Source organism: Micropterus salmoides, unplaced genomic scaffold (genome assembly GCF_014851395.1).
Source record: "Micropterus salmoides isolate LMB-PRFRI ecotype aquatic unplaced genomic scaffold, ASM1485139v1 Ms_hic_scaffold_1562, whole genome shotgun sequence".
Lineage (NCBI taxonomy): Eukaryota > Metazoa > Chordata > Actinopteri > Centrarchiformes > Centrarchidae > Micropterus > Micropterus salmoides.
In genome coordinates, this window is record NW_024040666.1 from 523 (window position 1) to 10,807 (window position 10,285).

Consider the following 10,285-nt stretch of genomic DNA (forward strand, 5'->3'; position numbering starts at 1 on the left):
ACACTGCAGCGGCGAAAGGACACTCCTCACTTCTTTTGTAGGGACTCGAATTTGGCTCCATGGGCCGTCTACCAGCACCCAAACAGACCATGGGGTGCAAGCACTGTGGGAACACAAACTCCAGCCCTTCCCCCTCTTAAGTGCCACCCCAAGAGCCTTGCCCCAGACACAAATGCTTGTCCCTTTCGTCACCACCATACCCTCAGCCTAGGGAAGCATTCTCTACCGCTAGGTTAAGTTTCCTTTTGTGTGACTGGGACCAGGAACTACAGCTCTGTCTTCCTACCTCCAGCTGAACCTGATGTTGCATGTCAGCTATAAAAGCCAAAAGTTTTGTTTTATGTGTTAAATACTTTGTATACACATCACTTGTTTAAAAAAACTATTATTTTAATATTTCTTTTTTGAAGATATCAATCCTTTGTAAATGTCCCGTCTCAAGGTAATAGCATTTGTATTATTTAACTGTCTGGAAATGGCAATATAATATTGAATTTAACATATCTCACATAATTCTTGTTTGATTTGCAATAAAACATGTAAAATTCATTTCTTCTCCTTGTATTATATTAAACTGAAGGGAAAACTGTACAGCATGATTAAGAACTTTTATTAATATGAAGGGACAAATGTGGAGTCAGGTAAGAGTTATAGGGCAAACAGTAGCAACCCACATAACTTTTAGTTTTGTTTTACTGTTAAAACATCTAAAGACAATACAATAAAGTGGATTCAGTGTAACTTCCAGCTTCTGGCTGGGATACGTTAATATACAACATGTTGTTAAACTCAGGCGGGGGCAGTCTTGTCTGGATTCCCTGTGAACCCTCGAACAATATTGTGGCATCAAGTCCACTCTCAAGTACATCTTTACTTGATCCGTAGCTCATTGCTGTCAATCTGAAAGCCATGAACCTCCTGATGTCCACCAGGTATCCCTTAATGGTTGCCCCTGGCCTCACATCCTGGGGCAGGCTGCACTTTCCTGAAGTAGGTCTTTACCTGTCACCTTAAAGCTAAACCAAAAGCAAATTGGTACCAAAAAATATAGTGAAAAACAAAGAAAGATAACTTCTTCTATAAAAAAAATAATTCCAAAAGAATCTATCAGTTATCAAAATTAAGCGTGAAATGTGTGAAACGCAAACAATTCAAATCATGGCTGGGGCATCCTAACAGATGACATTTTATCACTTTAGACAGACAGTAGCTTTCGATATCTGAACAAAGCATTAATCTATCTCAGGGACTCTCCCCTTGTCACCTGACCATATATATATATATATATATATATACACACACACATATACACACACATATATATATATATATATATGTATATATATATATACACACACATATACACACACATATATATATATATATATATATATATATATATATATATATATATATATATATATATATATATATATATAATGTGTGTGTACTAAGGATATAGTAGGTGGGTACCCTACAAAGTAAATAGTAAAAAACATAGAAGATAGCAACAATTACTGCTAATCTCTGTAGTCGATCCAGCAAAAACACTTCACTGTGATCACCTGCAGACCTTCTGTTCTCTGTCAGCGTTTGACTTCTTCACTTGGTAAGTGTGCCTGACACATTCCCTGAAATTTTCATTCAAATCTAGGGGGAAACTACAAATGCAAGAAACGGGCGTGGCATCACACAAATTAGACTGTACTATTGTAAAAAAAGATTTGAATCTTTGAACCGCAGCTTGTAACGGCATGCTATGTATTTGCCTTTCCTTTCTACAAGTTGTCTTCAACAGAGCATCTTTTTCAGATAATGGCTGACAAAAGTGGAGTGGAAGATGGCACTGACTTCAGTCCAGTAAGTATGCCTTAAATAAATTTGTAAATCTGTATGTTTACACCATGCATAAATTATTGACATGTCATTGGATATTTTTCAATGAAACATTGGGCTCTCTTGTGACTAAATAATGTGGACAACTGTGTTGCCAAATAAGTCTTTTGATATTTCCCATAGTGCACTCTGAGTATTTTAATTTAAATACTTTGTGCCTAATAGGATGAGATGAAAGTAGCTTTTACACTTTTCCTTTACAGTTTCAGCACAGCAACCACGCCAGGATTTCATATATTACAAAATTGTCATTCAACCTAATTATATAGCTCTCAGCATTGTTGTTTAAATAATTCCATACTGCTATTTCAATGAATAGTGTGCATTGAAATATCAGTGTGGAATTACATCAAACAGGGCAGTGAATGCTATATCACTGGCTGGAATTTTGGAGTTGGGGGCATCTCAGTGTATTGTTTATTGTATATTTGTGAATTGTGATGCATCAGTCAGGTTTAACAACTGTTGTATTGTGCCATTTTGCAGGAAAGTGACCTCTGGGTCACCTCTGTTGAGGAACACCACCTGCCTGTGCCTCCTCCTCATCCTCCTCCTCCTGAATTACCTGAGGAAGATGACAACGTATGTATAGTCTATACTAAAAATCAATTAAATTCACATCCTTATATGCAGTTTTATTTACTTTTTTTTCTCCAGTACTTTGCAGATGATGAAGATGAGCCCATGGAAGAAGGAGACTGATTTTTTATAGTTCAATGAAGGCATGGATTTGTTCATAAAGGAAGTTTTAAATTCTACATTCAGCAGTCAGACAAATATCGCCTCTTTAGTTATAACATTAACATTCAATTGAAATCGTTTCTGTATCTGCTTATTGTTTTATTTAATTGTAGTGCCAATGGCCTGATTAATTTTAAAAGCAATATATTTATATAGTTTAAATAAGGCATACATTTTTTATATTATATATAATATTTTATATATTTTTTGTTTAAATAAAGAAAATAATCTACTCCTCTCCTTGTATCTTTGTATAAGATGATATGTGTATGATATATTTAATCTGTAAATAGTTTTGATTTTGAATGACGTTTCAGGCAGAAACCCTCTACCAGCAGTCACACAAATATGACCTCTTAGTGCATCCACACAAATATTTCAGTATTCTGCTTATAGTTTTAATTTATTTGTAGTGCCAATTACATGGTTAATTGTAAAAAAAAAAAGAAAAAAAAACCCCTCACACAGGCAGCCACAGATAGACTGGTAACCACAGACAGGACAGGGCCTTGGTGGGCCATCTTGAGAAGCCTGTAAATTTAATCTGTAAATAGTTTTGATTTTGAATGACGTTTCGGGCAGAAACCCTCTACCAGCAGTCAGACAAATATGGCCTCTTTAGTGCATCCACACATAAAATACTTTCAGTATCTGCTTATTGTTTTAATTTATTTGTAGTGCCAATTACATGGTTATTTGTAAAAAGTAAAAAAAATAAAATAAAAAACAAAAACTCCAACAGGCAGCCACAGACAGACTGGTAAACACAGACAGGGAACTACAGACAGACTGGTAACCTCAGACTGGTAACCAAAGACAGACAGTTCCCCTTCGAGGGAACTCGAACTGCGTCGGTTACGACACTATGGGAACGCCTCTAGGCGAAGCAGGTCTGAACGTGAATGAAATCACTCCAATCCTATTGGCCTGTTGCTAGAACGGTAAGGTGTGACGGAATAACCGGAGGAGTATAAAGCACACCTGTACACACTCATCATTAGCTTTTTTCTATTCAGCAGGCGCTCTGTATGTTGTTTGAAGAAAGCTCCAGTCCTACAAGCAGTATGTCTTACCTGAAGAAGAAGTCTACCAGCATGTCCGGCAACCAGATGTACAGAAGGTGTGTTTTTTCTTGCCCTCGGTACATCACGGATGGAGATTCTCATGAGATGTGTGTCTCATGTTTGGGGATGGAGCACGCACGGGCAGCTCTCGAGGGGGCTGCCTGCGCCCGTTGCGAAGCCCTTTCCGTGCGGGTACTGAGGTACAGCATGGCTCTCTTTCCGAGGATAGCCGGATGTGTTTTCCCCGTGGCGGGGCCCTGCGGCCGCTGAGGCGGCCCGGCGGCTTCACTCATGGGTTCACAGCGTGATCTGTCGGAGGATTTCGGGACGGCTGAGGCTTTTTCCCGACCTTCATCCGCTGGCTCCGACGCTTCCTTTCCTCGTTCGGGAGCCCGTTTTCGGCTTCTCCCGCTCGCGGTTTTGGATCCGGAGACGCTGCAGCAATCCGACTCCGAGGAGGCGGATGTGCTCAGCGCAGTGGACGATGACTTCCGGGTGTCGGGGCGGCGTCATCTGGCCGCGCCCGACTATGACGTGCTGCTGGAGGTGGTGACTAGAGCCGTGGCTAAGCTCAACATCAACTGGCCACGGGAGGAGCAGACACCACAGGCTAGTGGTAGCTTGATGAAAGGTTTCTTAAGCACCACACGCCACCTCCACGCCGGTCTCTGCCATTCTTCCTGATTTACATGATGAGTAAATCATGGGGCAGACCCTTCTCTACATGGCTTTCCACACCCCGATCACTGAACTACAGTAATGTGATGGGGGTTAGGGACCGTGGTTATGGGAGGATGCCTCGGGTGGAGGATGAGCTTGCGAGCTATCTCTCCCCTCGACTTGCGTCCTCCCTGGAGAAGCCGGCATTACCATCCAAACCATGTCGCACCACATCCACGCTTGTGGGGAAGGCGTACATGGCAGCGGGCCAGGCAGGTGCGAGCTTGCACACCACGGTGCTTCAAGCCTACCAAGCCAACCTGCTACAGGAGATGGTTCAGAGGGGGGGTCCCTCCGAGGAAGATCTGGCGGAGCTTCGCAGAACCACGAAGCGTTAGACGCAGTGCGAAGCGTTCCGCCAGTACCTCCCTCACCGGTCTGGACCCAAGGCAGCTGAGGCTGCCAGGCGTAGGTCCCTTCCCTCTACGAGCTCCTACGGAGAGGAGGGAAGCAGAGTGTCGCTTCTCGGGGGGCCCCCCGAGGAGCTGGGGCAACGAGACGGCGCTCTCACCCTCAGCCGTCTGAGAGACGCGATCTGAGGACCGTCATCCAGTCCCGACGGAGCTCAGGGAAGACCGGGGTAGGGGAGTCTTTCTCCCCTCCCGCACCCCCCCCACCCCCCCCGGAGGCCGACCGAGGTCCCCTCCGCCGTGGCAACAGGTGATGTTATCCCGCCGTTTACACGTTCAGGACGCACCTGCCACCACCGAGTCCGCGCCGTACTGCCTGCCCCGAGGGTCTGCAGGCGGACGGCATCCCGACTCACTCACCGTGGATCTTCGGCGGCTCCCCCCTGCCGTTCTGGGGCTTCAGGGGTCCACCAGAAGATCACACGAGACACCGACCACCAGCCCCGAGGGGCTGGTTCCGTTGGCAGACTTTGCAGACGCTTGGCGGAGCCTGACGAACATTTCTCCGCGGGTCCTGCGCACTGCCATAGATGGGTATCGACTACAGTTCAAAACCCGCCCTCCAAATTCAACAGAAGAGAGGGGGTGGTTTGGACTGTGGTCCGCCCGGAGCAAGGTCCGGTGTTGGGACAGGAAGTTTGTACTCTGCTGAGGAAAGGGGCCGTGGAACGTGTCTCCCCCCCAGACAGAGACGCCGGTTCTACAGCCGGTACTTCATAGTCCCCAAGAAGGACGGAGGGCTGCGTGCCCTATTTTGGATCTGCGGGTTCTAACCGGTCTCTGAGGAGATTCAGGTTCAAGATGCTCATCATCCCCGCCACCGTGACGCACATCCAATCTGAGGATTGGTTCGTCACGATAGATCTAAAGGACGCCTATTTCCAGGTCTCCATCCGTCCTTCTCACAGGAAGTTCTTGAGGTTTGCCTTCGGGGGTGTGGCTTACCAGTATCGGGTTCTTCCATTCGGCCTGGCACTTCCCCTAGCACATTCACCAAGTGTATGGATGCAGCACTGGCCCCGCTGAGGCTCCGGGGCATCCGGATTTCAACTTCATCGACGACTGGCTCATCCTAGCCCAGTCTCGAGAGTTGGCAGTTCGGCATCGAGATGTCGTTCTGGCTCGTCTGCGGCGTTTAGGGCTGAGGCTCAACGCAAAGACGAGCGTGCTGGCGCCCACCCAACGGGCTACGTTCCTAGGGGTTGCATGGGATTCGACAACGATGCGGGCACAATTGTCTCCGGCACGTGTCGACACCATATTGGCTGCCGTGAAAGGGGTGAAGTTAGGCCACGCCATCACTATGAAACACTTTCAACGAGTGTTGGGTCTCCTGGCGGCTGCGTCCAGCGTAATACCATCTGGACTGCTGCACATGAGACCCCTGCAGTGGTGGCTAAGGAACAAGGGTTTTTCCCCGAGGGGAATCCTCTCCGTCTGGTTTGGGTTACGCACAAGTGTCTTCGTTCCCTATCAGTTTGGAAGGAAACTTGGTTCCTGTCCCAGGGGCCCGTGCTGGGAGGGTCTTGTCGCGGCTGGTTCTTTCGACAGACGCCTCCCTCACGGGCTGGGGCGCGGTCATGGACGGCCGCTTTGCAAGGGGATCCTGGCAGGTGCATCGATCCGAGTGGCATATCAACTGTCTCGAGATGTTGGCGGTGTTCCAGGCTCTAAGGAGTTTCCTGCCCGATCTCCAAGGCCACCACGTCCTGGTTCGCTCCGAGGAGAACAACACAGCGGTGGTGGCCTATCTGAATCACCAGGGCGGTCTGCGCTCGCGCCCTCTGGACAGACTGGCGCGTCAGATTCTCCTGTGGTCCCAGCAGAGGTTACTATCGCTCAGGGCGATGTATCTCCTGGGGACGCAGAATCAGGGAGCAGACCTGCTGTTGAGGCAGGGGCTGAGGCCCGGGGAATGGAGACTTCACCCCGAAGTGGTTCGAGCCCCATAGACGATCTGTTTGCGTCTCAAGAGACTACGCACTGCCCGCTATGGTTTCTCTCGTTCCTCCAGCCCCGTTGGGTCTGGACGCCATGGTACATTCGTGGCCGAGGCTACGTCTGTACGCTTTTCCCCCAGTCGCTCTGCTCCCGGGGTTCTGGAGCGGGTCCGCCAGGACTATGTCGGCCTACTGCTCGTAGCCCCGTTCTGGCCAACCCGGGTGTGGTTCTCGGACATCATGTCGCTCCTGGACGGCCCGCCGTGGCGGGTCCCTCTGAGGAGAGACCTGCTGTCCCAGGCGCAGGGCCGGGTTCTTCACCCTTGCCCCGCCATATGGCGACTGTGGGTCTGGCCCCTGAGGGGGCACAGTACCTAGAGGCGGGTCTAACAGCCGGAGCAGTCGAGACTCCTGAGCTCCAGGGCCCCGTCCACACGGAGGATGTACGGCCTGAAGTGGAGTGTTTTCTCCACTTGGTGTAGGGAGCGGTCGGTGGACCCTGTTACCTGCCCGGTGGTTCAGGTACTTGAGTTCCTCCAGGACCGGTTCTCTGCTGGTCTTTCCCCTTCCACCCTCAAGGTGTACGTGGCAGCTATTTCATCTTTCCACACCCCTCTGAGGGAGGGGTTCTTGGGGAAACTTCCCTTGGTTGTACTTTTCCTCCGTGGTGCCCGGAGGATGAGACCTGCGACTCGGTCCAAGGTTCCCACTTGGGATCTGGCAGTGGTTCTTGGGGCGTTGGCTGAGGCCCCCTTCAAACCCCTGGAGTCAGCTGAGGCTAAGCACTTGACCCTCAAGATGGCCTTTCTCCTTGCTATCACCTCTCTGAGGAGGGTGGGGGAGCTCCAAGCGCTTTCGGTTTCCCCGCAAGCCTGGAGTTTGCCCCGGGGAATATTAGGGCTATCCTGCACCCTCGTTCAGGATACATCCCTAAAGTGCCTTCTTGTGCGGCAGGGTCCACAGTGCTGCAGGCATTTCATCCTCCACCTCATGTGACGGCGGAGGACGGGAGACTTCATCTGCTCTGCCCTGTCAGAGCACTGAGTATTTACACTCGAGGTCCTCCCGTTGGAGGAAGGCTGACCAGCTGCTAGTGTGTTTTGGGTCTCCCAGGGCTGGGCTCCCTGCATCCAAACATACTATTAGCAACTGGATTGTTCAGACTATTTCCCTGGCCTATCAGGTGCGCGGTTTGCCTTCACCTGTGGCTGTGAGGGCTCATTCTACCAGAGGCAAGGCGGCCTCTCGAGCCCTCCTTTCCGGGGCCTCTTGCAGGATGTTGTTTAGCGGCTGGCTGGGCCACTCCGCACACATTCATTCGGTTTTACAGTCTTGACCTTCCTTCGGCACCTGGCACTCGTGCGCTCTCCTCTTAGTAGTGCCACTTTATTGCACACAGGGGCAGGCGGGGTTTTCGGCACGGTTTAGTGGGTATCTCGTTCCCATAGTGTCGTAACCGACGCAGTTCGAGTTCCCTCGAAGGGGAACGTCTCGGGTTACGTATGTAACCCTGGTTCCCCGAGAAGGGGAACGAGAGACTGCGTCGGTCCGCCGCACCTCTCTCCCCGCCTGAAGCGCCTGCTTCATAGTTTAAGCTAATGATGAGTGTGTACAGGTGTGCTTTATACTCCTCCGGTTATTCCGTCACACCTTACCGTTCTAGCAACAGGCCAATAGGATTGGAGTGATTTCATTCACGTTCAGACCTGCTTCGCCTAGAGGCGTTCCCATAGTGTCGTAACCGACGCAGTCTCTCGTTCCCCTTCTCGGGGAACCAGGGTTACATACGTAACCCGAGACGGTAACTGCAGACAGGTAACCACAGACTGGTAACCACAGACAGACTGGTAACCACAGACTGGTAACTGCAGACAGGTAACCACAGAATGGTAACCACAGACAGGTAACTGCAAACAGGTAACCACAGACTGGCAACCACAGGCAGACAGTTAACCACAGACTGGTAACCACAGACAGGTAACCGCAAACAGGTAACCACAGACTGGTAACCACAGACCGGTAACCAGAGACACACTGGTAACCACAGACAGACTGGTAACCACAGACTGGTAACTGCAGACAGGTAACCACAGACCGGTAACCACAGACAGACCGGTAACTACAGACTGGTAACCACAGACGGGTAAGTGCAGACAGGTAACCACAGACTGGTAACCACAGACTGGTAACCACAGACAGACTGGTAACCACAGACAGGTAACCACAGACTGGTAACCACAGACAGACTGGTAACCACAGACTGGTAACCACAGACAGACAGGTAACCACAGACTGGTAACCACAGAAAGACTGGTAACCACAGACAGACTGGTAACCAGAGACAGACTGGTAACCAGAGACAGACTGGTAACCACAGACTGGTAGCCACAGACAGACTGGTAACCACAGACTGGTAGCCACAGACAGACTGGTAACAACAGACAGACCGGTAACCACAGACTGGTAACCACAGACTGGTAACCACAGTCAGACTGGTAACCACAGACTGGTAACCACAGATAGGTTACCCCAGACAGGTAACCAAAGACAGGACAGGGCCGTGGTGGGCCATCTTGAGAAGCCTGTAAATTTAATCTGTAAATAGTTTTGATTTTGAATGACGTTTCAGGCAGAAACCCTCTACCAGCAGTCAGACAAATATGGCCTCTTTAGTGCATCCACACATAAAATACTTTCAGTATCTGCTTATTGTTTTAATTTATTTGTAGTGCCAATTACATGGTTATTTGTAAAAAGTAAAAAAAATAAAATAAAAAACAAAAACTCCAACAGGCAGCCACAGACAGACTGGTAAACACAGACAGGGAACTACAGACAGACTGGTAACCTCAGACTGGTAACCAAGGACAGACAGGTAACTGCAAACAGGTAACCACAGACTGGTAACCACAGACTGGCAACCACAGGCAGACAGGTAACCACAGACTGGTAACCACAGACTGGCAACCACAGACTGGCAACCACAGGCAGACAGATAACCACAGACTGGTAACCACAGACCGGTAACCAGAGACAGACTGGTAACCAGAGACAGGTAACTGCAGACAGGTAACCACAGACCGGTAACCACAGACCGGTAACCACAGACAGACCGGTAACCACAGACTGGTAACCAAAGACAGACAGGTAACTGCAGACAGGTAACTGCAGACAGGTAACCACAGACTGGTAACCACAGACAGGTAACCACAGACTGGTAACCACAGACAGACTGGTAACCACAGACTGGTAACCACAGACATACTGGTAACCAGAGACAGACAGGTAACCAAAGACAGGACAGGGCCGTGGTGGGCCATCTTGAGAAGCCTGTAAATTTAATCTGTAAATAGTTTTGATTTTGAATGACGTTTCAGGCAGAAACCCTCTACCAGCAGTCAGACAAATATGGCCTCTTTAGTGCATCCACACATAAAATACTTTCAGTATCTGCTTATTGTTTTAATTTATTTGTAGTGCCAATTACATGGTTATTTGTAAAAAGTAAAAAAAT

At 48.9% G+C, this 10,285-nt stretch overlaps 1 long non-coding RNA gene across 1 annotated transcript; it reads left to right on the forward strand.

The window, feature by feature from the left end:
- Window positions 1-1,549: 1,549 nt before the first annotated feature.
- Window positions 1,550-2,670, forward strand: LOC119904814. Its single transcript, XR_005444747.1, has 3 exons — window positions 1,550-1,609; window positions 2,383-2,478; window positions 2,554-2,670. It is a non-coding gene; the product is annotated as an uncharacterized LOC119904814 (long non-coding RNA).
- The last annotated feature ends 7,615 nt before the right edge of the window (window positions 2,671-10,285 follow it).